Genomic DNA, 11,023 nt, shown 5'->3' with positions numbered 1-11,023 from the left:
TCATAACATTTTTGCCTCTAAAGAACGTACATGGTACTTACCTTACTAGAGGTCTGAGGCCGACTAAAGAAAAAACATTTCAAGGCGTAGTGCGTATATATAGATATAGATACTAACTAATTGTAATAGTATATGTATTATTTTCATCAAAGCAGACCGTTGGGGGCGGAGTCAAATTTAAAGTCAACGCATACACACTCGATTATTTCTATGAAAATAGAAAATCAATGTGTGATTTTTTTGTATTTAGTATAATGTAGGTACACATTTTTATGTAGGTATTTGGTTTGTTTTTATAATATAAAAATAAGTCGCAAATCGCAATAATCTGATTGGATGAATAGTAGGTACATAAATTGAGTTGAGATCTTAGGTCGTTAGTGTGGTAGTAAATGAAATGCATCTCTCCAAAACTAGGGCTATAGAGATAAATTTAAAGATGGAAAAAGATTGGGGGTATTTTCAAAAGATGTCTAAGGGTTTTTCTAGGATATTGAAGAAGTTACCTATAACCTATATAGTAAATATGTTTAAAATAGGAAGATGCAAAAATACGTTAAATTCAATTTATTTTTGAAATTGAGGAACCTAACTTCTGGGAAAAATAGAACAAAAAAGCTGTTGGCAATATAGGAATTGAATGGGTAGCAGTACCTAACACTTATTAAACTAAGAATTGAGGAGCATCCATAAAAATAAAGTTGGAGTGTTGAATTTTACTTTGCGTTTTATTGAAGGGAGTGAAGTACGTTGAAGGTAGGTCCAGCCTTTAAAGTTTTTTAAATATGAAAGGGTAGGTATGTATGTATATCCAAATATTGAAAATGGAGTAGCCTTTAAAGAGCATTGAATTACCTGCAGCTAGTTGGTTTAAGTGCGTTATGTTCTGTTTTTGGAAGTTTGTAACAGTATTTTAAGGTAGTTTTTACATCAAATTAAAGATTTGAGCATTAATCTGCAAAGAGTATTAAATCTATGCATTGTTAACTTTGTATCATAAAGTTTCAAAATCATGCATCTGTTTCAGCCAATTTAGAGGTCAAATCGTGGAGCAACAAATTCGAGATTAGGGTAACAAATTAGCAACAAAATAGCTTAAGATTCCTGCGTACTTAGATTTTAAAATTTGTGTTTTATCGTACCCAGCTTGATGGATGACGTCATCGAAAAATTAGTTTATCTCCTGTAAGATGGGATTGGGTGGTGATAGAAAATTTAAAAATAACTTTTTGCAGAGCAACAAATTCTGTCTATAATTTGGCATTTTTAGTTTTTTGAAAAAGCGTATAGATAAAAAGTCTCCACAAAATTGCATCTGTTGCAGTCGATTTGAAGGTCAAATCGTGGAGCAACAAATTCAAGATTGGGGTAACAAATTAGCAACAAATTAGCTACAAATTCCTGCATACTTAGATTTTCAAATTTGCGTTGTGGCGTACCCAGCTTGACGTCAAGCTGGGTACGCCACAGATTTAAGGGGTAAGGGGGGGAGCAACAAATTCGGGATTGGGGTAACAAATTAGCAACAAACTAGCAACAAATTACTGCATACTTATTTTTTTGAAATTTTGAGTATTACGATTTTTTGCGTTGTTGGATGACGTCATCGAAAAATTAGTTTTCCTCCTATAAGATGGGATTGGGTAATGATAGAAAATTTAAAAATAGCTTTTTGCAGAGCAACAAATTCTGTCTATAATTTGGCGTTTTTAGTTTTTTGAAAAAGCGTATAGATAAAAAGTCTCCACAAAATTGCATCTGTTGCAGTCGATTTGAAGGTCAAATCGTGGAGCAACAAATTCAAGATTGGGGTAACAAATTAGCAACAAATTAGCAACAAATTCCTGCATACTCAGATTTTCAAATTTGCGTTGTGGCGTACCCAGCTTGACGTCAAGCTGGGTACGCCACAGATTTAAGGGGTAAGGGGGGGAGCAACAAATTCGGGATTGGGGTAACAAATTAGCAACAAATTAGCAACAAATTATTGCATACTTATTTTTTTGAAATTTTGAGTATTACGTGTTTTTGCGTTTTTTCGTTTCATCCACATATGTTCCACAAATGCATTCAAGCTCCACAAGGCATTTTGGACATGAAGGGATTGGAATAAAAACTTGATATGGACCTTTTTGAAAAGGTTTCAAGGACCTCTTTCTATTGATACCACTTTTTTGTCTGTGCGATAATTTTTGGGCGATTTAGCTTTTTTGCATAATCTGTTAATGTGCATTTGAAGGGCAAAACGTGGAGCAACAAATTCGAAATTAGGGTAACAAATTAGCAACAAATTAGCAACAAATTCCTGCATACTTACATTTTTGAAATTTTGAATTTTAATTTGTGGCGTACCCAGCTTGACGTCAAGCTGGGCACGCCACAGATTTAAGGGGTAAGGGCAGGAGCAACAAATTCGGGATTGGGGTAACAAATTAGCAACAAATTAGCAACAAATTAGCAACAAATTCCTGCATACTCAGATTTTGGATTTTCGGTTGTGGCGTACCCAGCTTGACGGACCTGGTAATTAGGAGTTTTGTATATTTTTATCTTTACCAATTTACACTTGGCTTGAAGGTGGAGGTTCGATTTTTTTTATTAAATGCAAAAATTGAAAATTAAATCATATATTTTTGGCTTCATTCTTATCCATGCTATACAGTATCTTCATTACCCTGTATTGTATATAAAATAAAGCACTCCACTCATCAATTTATTTAATTTTTTTTGGAAAATCAAGTCTGTCTGTTATTATCTACATCTTCTTAAATAAAATCGATTCAAGTTCAATGGCTGGATTATTATTTCAGTCAGTTTCTTTAAAATTGATTTCTAAAAAAAAGACAAGAAAAGAGTAATCAAACCAATAACTTGAGCTTTCAAATCACAAAAAAAAAAAAAACTCCCACTTAAATGTACCTAACCTACACTTAAACCCAAAAATAAATTTTTCATGAACCATCATGTCTGCATAATTTTCTACCAAAAATTGAAAATTATATCCCACACAAAAGTATCTATGTATATAAAGTACGAGAGTTGGTATATAGACAGACAGGACATTTAAAGTCCAGAAATTTTTTGGTCTATATATGTATAGTATTTCTAAACATAAAATTGCATTCAGCATCACTGACCCAAATGATTTTCTCTTTTTCACTTAAAATCACTGTCGGCCAGACCACTTTCAATTCAATGACCACAACCAATAGATGATATGAACGCACCAAACCACACACTCTGTGTGTGTGAACTCTGTCTCTGACTCGCTTTTCCGATTCAGAGATCCTTTTCGTCTTTATGCCACATTTTGAAATTTGGGTTTTTTGTTTGTTGCCAAAAACAAACAAAAAAAAGAAAGAAGAGACACATTCTTGGTGTGAGAAATGAGGTTTAGAGAATTTATTTCAAGCATTTTCAAAAAAAAAAAAGTTGAAAGGAAAGAAAACTTACAATAATATTCATCAAAACATTTAACTGCTTTAAATGCTTTAAAAGATTTTTTTTTATTTTATTTGGTTTCTTTTTTTTATTTTTACTTTTGTTAGTAGTTCTTTTAGAACTGAGAACAAAAGCAATGAAAGAAAGACAAATTGGATAAAATGTAAGTGAGAGAAATAAACTTGAGTATTTAAAATTCTTTGTCAAAATAGGAATCCAATTTTCTGATTTAAAAATGTTTGAAAAAAAAATGATTAAAATCCATAATTAAAAATTAAATTCGATGATTATACTATTTCGTTAAAAGTTCCATAGAAAAAAAAAAAAACAGTTATGGCCTAGGTATTTCGATTATAAAATTTTGTTTTTGGACGACGAAATAAAGTCATATTTTATTCATTTAAGACCTTCTCATTTATTATAATAATGCATCAATCAAATCAGTTCACCAACATTTTGAAGAACAAAAATTGAATGCTACTTTAGTTGTTTTTGGCGATTGAAGAATTTGTTAACAACATTTTTTGAGAAAATCAAACTTTTCTAAAATTTTCAAAGTTTTTTTTCAAATTTTGTCAAATTTGTTCAAATAACCACACATTTTTTTTTAAGTAGCTGATACCTCATTTTTAAGCATTAAAGAAAAATTCTTTATTTTTATTGCTTCTCAAAAACATTGACACAGATAGACATGTGGATAGAGGCATCGTGTTCCAGCTCCAGATAAATACGTTTCATAGGTCTTGCCTAGATAGACCAGGGTCGATAATTTTTGAAACTAAAAAAAAAATCATAGTTGAATGAAACCCATTGGAAAAGGAGGTGAATATGATGAAAATTAAAGGAAAAATAAATTACAGGCGAGCCGAGTTCGGGAAGTGGGTGGGTTGAGTTTTTAATGGTAAAACTACAAGTCCTATAGAAAAAAGTAGTATAACAAAGTTGTAGGTAATAAAAAGATCTACAACTTTTGTACCAACAATTTTTTCACATAACCTCAAAATTTATGTGAAAAATTCAAAAAATCGAGTTTTTGGTTTTTAATTTTTATCTTTTTCAAAAACAAAAATTTTTCTACGAAATTTGGTGAAAACTTACCTTATTATATCCCAAATACACTGTAATTTATTTGGTTTAAAATATTTATTTTTTAACCTTTTTTTGACTTAATACCAAAAAAACACCCTAATTTTCAATCGAAAATTCACGTGTCAAAATATCAGCTTTTTTCAAAAAATCGGTGGGTATTTTGTTCGTTAAAATCTCTACTTTACAACAGTGTAAACAAAAATTTACATTAGTATACCATAGAACATGTTCTCGGTAAAAGCAAAAAGCTTGAATTCGAAAACTTTTTTTATCATTATTTAAAATTTTAGATTATGTATTAAAATGTACACTAAAATTATTCAAAAACCGTAACATTAATCAATATTACATGAAATCCTACGTTTTTTGAGTAATTAAAGTGTAAATTTGAATAAAATAGGCCAAAACTGTAAACAATGATAAAAAAATTTTTTCGAATTCCAGCTTTTATCATTTTTTGCATTTTACTAGAACATGTGCTATAGTATACTAATGTAAATTTTTTTTTACACCATCAGAAAATAGACATTTTAACAAACGAAATGCCCACCGACTTTTTGAAAAAAGCTGATATTTTGACACGTGAATTTTCGATTGAAAATTAGGGTGTTTTTTTGGTATTAAATCAAAATAAGGTGAACAAATTAATATTTTAAATCAAATAAATTAAAATGTATTTGGGACATAATAAGGTAAGTTTTCACCAAATTTCGTAGAAAAATTTTTGGTTTGGAAAAAAAAAAAATAAAAAACCAAAAACTCGGTTTTTTTAATTTTTCACATAAATTTTGAGGTTATGTGAAAAAATAGTTGATACAAAAGTTGTAGATCTTTTTATTACCTACAACTTTGTCATACTACTTTTTTCTATAGAACTTGTAGTTTTGCAGGAAATCGAGATATACCATTTTTTACCATTAAAAACTCAACCCACCCACTTCCCGAACTCGGCTCGCCCGTAACTTATTTTTCCTTTAATTTTCATCATATTCACCTCCTTTTTCAATGGGTTTCATCCTACTATGATTTTCTTGTACTTTTTAATGTTTTTGAAGGCATCGGCACTGGTCTAAGAAGCCTAGATTGTCGCAATTGGATTGAGATCTGAGGGTCAATTCTCGTTTTGTGAAGCTGTGAAGTGATAAAAATAATATCATTTTGTTTTCACAGGAATTTATCATTTTATCACTTCACTTATGATAAATAGTTACGATAATAAATCCTGTCAATTTTTTCACAGTTTTGACTTTTTTATTTTTGTTTTTTCTGTCAGTTTTTATTTTTTCAAAATTATTTCAATAAATTTTCAAAAATTAACACCGTTCGTACATAAAAAAGAAATTATTAACAAACTTACTTTGTTTTCAAGACCAAAACATAATATTGTGCGCATCTGCGCATGTTTTCCCAGGAGTAAAGGAAGAATATCGGGACGAAGAGAATCCAGTAAAATCATAGAATTCGGACGCAATCGGCGAAAGATCGTTGTGCATGGATAAATAATGTGTTTAAAATTAATGGAATTTATGGATTAATAAAAATTTAATTGAAAAAAAAATATTCTTTTCTGCTTTTAACATAAAATAAAACATCTCGCGAGTGGCCATCCTTCAAACGCGTTGCAAGGCGATAAGCAGAATTTTCAGATTCTAATAAATTGTTGTAAGCTAAGTTCTGGCCTCACGACCAACTGGACTGTTGAAAGGCCAACATCGAAATCATTTTCTTCGAAGTACTTTTTATATATGTATACCTACATTAAAAAAAAATATTTACATATTTAAATAATTTTTTTAATCAGCTTAATATTAGTCTTTCTTATTTAAAACAAAAAATTTGTATGTCCTGTTGAAAAATGAATCCGGAAGTGTCTGAGTCATTTCTTTGGTTCTCTTTGCGTTAGAATTCTTCCATCTCTAATATGTAGCTTAAATTCGTTGAAAAAGATAATATTGTTTCAGTTGTCAAAGCACATCGTTTCAGAGTTCCAATGAAGTTTTGGCATTTTTGAGAAAAAATAAGATTTATCGTTACGTTGGGAATAGATATTTTTTTTTTTTCAGTAAAATATTAAAAACCTGTCTAAAAAATTAATCAAAACATTTAAATACCTATTTTAAACAATACAACTGAAGGGTTTGGTTTAATTGTTAATATTGTTATCTCAAATTGAATACTTGTCCTAAAGTACCCATATCGGATGTTAAACTGTCCTACATCAATCATGTTTTTCTTTCAATTTTTTTTCTTACTTTCAAGTCTTTTTTATCAAATAAACTCAACATCGCATCTGATAAATATACTATTCATCGAAATCATTCATATACATAAAAAAAAAGGAGAAAGTTCCCCACTGAATTTGTTCCAAATCATTCAACTCGACATGGAATTTGCTTTCAAACACTTTATCTTTGCAAACAAAATCATTTATATTACTTTTACATCTGTCAGTTGGGTTTGCTCAGAGATTAAAGTTTGGCATTCCGCCAAAATATAATACATATATAAAGGTAAGAAGAAAGTATCCTGTTTCTTTCTTATGGATGGTTACAAAATGCTTTCACCAATTTTATTTAATGGATTCCTTTTGTTATGTGTCCCACGACCGAAACCACTGCGATTGCAACAACGAAAAAAAAAATAATGTTCTTTTGATTTTAAAACAAAAATTTATTTTATTTTCAACAACATGCATTGCTTAAGAGCAATACAATGTTATTTTAAGTAAGAAATCGCCATGTGGTCGATGACGACGACACAGTTGCTTATTTGGGAATCAGGAGTAAATTGAAAACATGTGAATCAGAATGCTGAATGTTTTATATGATTTCAAATAAAATTAAATAAATATACAATACATACATAATAACTGAAGATATTGTCCTAGGAATGAATGAACTACTTTTTAAAATGAAATAAGAACAAAACATACAATAACCCAAAAAAATTAAAGAAACAAATAAAAAATGAACGAAGATGAAAGCTTTTTTAATTTTGTCCAATTCATTTACATATTTGTCACTTAATTTTAATTTTCCTGGACATTTTTTCGATTCATAGAGCTGTTTTGTCGGTTTTTTTTTATGTTAAAACATTTTTTTCTTGCTTAATTACACCGGCACACAAAAAAAAAAAAGTGTCATGAACCAGAAACCAGACCTATCTTTCTATATGTTTTTGAACCCGCTGAATCCGAATTTCAAGTCCGTTTGGCCCTGTCACCCTCCAGTTTTGAGTAATATGCAAAAAACTCAAAAAAAGGTAGTTTTTGGGGTCTTTTTTTACACTTTTCTCAAAACTGGAGGGTGACCGGGCAAAACGGACTTGAAATTCGGATTCAGCGGTCCCAAAAACATATAGAAAGATAGGTCTGGTTTCTGGTTCATACAACTTTTTTTTTTGTGTGCTAGCACTGTCGCGACATGTCGCTGTCATACCCGGCGCACAAAAAAAAAAAGTTTCATGTACCAGGAAGCAGACCTATCTTTCTATATGTTTTTGGGACCGCTGAATCCGATTTTCAAGTCCGTTTTGCCCGGTCACCCTTCAGTTATGAGAAAAATGCAAAAAACTCCAAAAAAGTCATAAAAATTCAAACAAAATGCACTCACAGCTCAAAACTGGAGGGTGATGGGGCCAAACGGACTTCAAATTCGGATTCAGCGTGCCCAAAAACATATAGAAAGATAGGTCTGGTTTCTGGTTCATGACACTTTTTTTTTGTGTGCCGGTGTTATTTATTTTCTGATTTTGTTTTCTTTTATGTTATAATTAAATTTTTTCTTTAGCAATTTCGCTTTCGTCTGTGTAGACTTAGAAAATTGTTTGAATCGCTATAGCGGCGTACTAGGCTTTAATTCATAAAGTAAATTAGAAATAGATTCAAATATTTCAATTAAAACGAAAGAGCTGAGAAGCAAACTTGGTATATAAAAAATTATAAATGGCTGCAATGTGGTTGAATTTTAATTTCGTTCAGTTCTGGCCATAGGGACTATTAGAAAAACCATAAAACCCAGTTTTAGCCATGGAAGTCGGTTTACTTTTTCCATAAAAATGATTATTTTTTATGTGAAAGTGTGATTTTTTTTTTAATAGCAAAACTTAGTAAAAGATCTATGAAAAATCTTTCATTTGAGATTGGGAACAAATATTTTAAGAATTTTTAAGAATATCATGGATGAAAGGGTGCTTTTTATTATTGAACACTAAATTGGTGGCATACTCTAATGTCTAATGATATTTGGTAATAATATTATGTTTGTGAATAAAACTTGAAAAAAACAAAAACATACATAACTAATTTTCTATCAAGCTTATTTTTAAAACTGATTTCTGGTAATAACTACATGTGTTTCCTTCACTCAAAGAAAAAACACCCTTTCAACGAACGGCTCATTTTATTATAAAGAACCCATGAAAAATAAAATAATACACATACATTTACACATACACCCTTCCACCAAAAATAATCTTATAAAGTCTCTAAATTTATGACTAAATTTAATTTTGTTCCAATTCAACTTTTTTTTTTTTTAAACACTCTTTCATCGATGATATAGTTATTTTTTTTTTCATTAATCCTTATTGCAAATAAAAACTTTCATGAGGGTGACAATTATTTCAGTACATTGACTTTGGTTAATATCCCGCTTATTACGACGTATCAAACTGTTAATGGGTATTCTCATTAAAATACTCTTCTTAATAATTGCAATTTAATTCTCAACAAATCACCAAAAACCGGCTAAAAATATTTTTTTTTTTTCATTCCAACATAAGGATATTTTGTTACTCCATAAAAATCGAAATCAGAACATGCCCGCATATACACAAATTTGTTTAGTTGAAAATCACCAGCCCAAACATGCTACCTACAATGTAATTGTATCATTAGTCCTTAAGGGCACCAAAGGTGCTATAAAAATAATACTTTAATATTATTCCAACAGTGTATCAGCTAAGGTGGGTTCATACACAGCACACACATCCAATTCCTTGAACACCAATAAAAAAAAAAAATGAATAGCTACACGCAGTAAACCATCATTCCATTCCCTTTCCCGCACTTCACAACAATTATATTTTATCAAAAAAAAAAAACACAGACGACTCGTAAGCCTAGAAATCTGAAAATCTACCATAGAGGTCCAGCGGGACGCATGTTACACACCCCTTCTAACCTACCTTTGTATTCCACCTATGCTAATACCTACACCGTAACGTAAAAACAAACCATCTTCAAGGCCCCGCAGGTACATGACCTGTAATCCACTTTATGGATTCTCTACTCACTTTTGGTTTTTTTTTTTCATCTCACACCTCTCACTTTATTTGCCTCTATCTCACTGAAATGAAGGAATACATTATAATGGCAACCGAGAAATGAACTTTGGGAGGGCGGAGGAGGGGGACTTACACGTACGGCGGCGTTTATTGCCGCCCACTTAAGTCCCCGGTGCTCAGCGCTAATGAATTTATTCATGGTGACACATCCTTTCGAATGTGAATTAGACTGAGGGAAACTATAAACACGAGAGCGAAAAGATGACGGGGATGTATTTACTGTGAGGGAGAAGGAACCTCAAAAAGGCGGGCCCTGAAAAAGAGAAAACTGAAAAACTAAGTGCTCTACAAGACCCTAAGACTAAGTCTGCTATTGCGATAGCTGCTTTCAATCACTCTGCTCTTTCACTGAGCAGATAACAGTTGCGATTGCTCTTTAATATAGCTGATCACTGCTCAGTCCTCAGCATAAAAAAATCCAACAAAATCCAATTTGTCTTATACAATTATGATAATAAAGCGATCAAGTGAACAGAGAGAAAAGTAAAAACTGCTCACTGTTTTTTTGTAACTTCACTGCTATTTTTCAGAAAATGTTTTCTGCTATTAAAAATTTTACTTTTTCTTCATATTTTCAATCATATTTTAAATTGGGGAAAAAAAAACCAATAGCAATTTGGAGCTCTAAATGCTATTTAAAGAGTGATTAAATAGCAGCTATTAATAACTGCCCTTTTTAAATGCTCCTCACTGCTATCACTGCTCTTTAAAAACCACTCTTTAGCACACTCCTACCTAATACAGCCCTGGTTTGGTACTATTACCGGTGTTTGTGGAAGTGTTGTCATGTCGACGCGAGCTCGACGACGATGACAACCAAGTTGGCGTGACAACACCACTACAATCAAAACCAAACGTTACCACCACCACTACCATACTAATACTCTACCAAAAACAAGACGAATAGATTTTCCAAAAAAAATCTTTTTTCACACAACTCGAAAGGATGCACACAAATTAGAGGTAAAATAGAGGCGACATCCTCTCCTCAAGGATAACGATTTAATAAGCAAAGGCCTGAAAAATCTAAAACATCTAAATCCTTCTTTATAGTGTTTTGTGTGTGCCATCCAGAGAGAAACAAGGTGCACTGGTGTGTGCACTTGTGCTTATAAAGTGTGATGTACACAGAGTGAAAGTGTGAGAG

This window comes from Episyrphus balteatus, chromosome 1, assembly GCF_945859705.1.
Source record: "Episyrphus balteatus chromosome 1, idEpiBalt1.1, whole genome shotgun sequence".
Lineage (NCBI taxonomy): Eukaryota > Metazoa > Arthropoda > Insecta > Diptera > Syrphidae > Episyrphus > Episyrphus balteatus.
The sequence above is the reverse complement of the archived record's forward strand: the minus strand, read 5'-3'. Positions refer to the sequence as shown.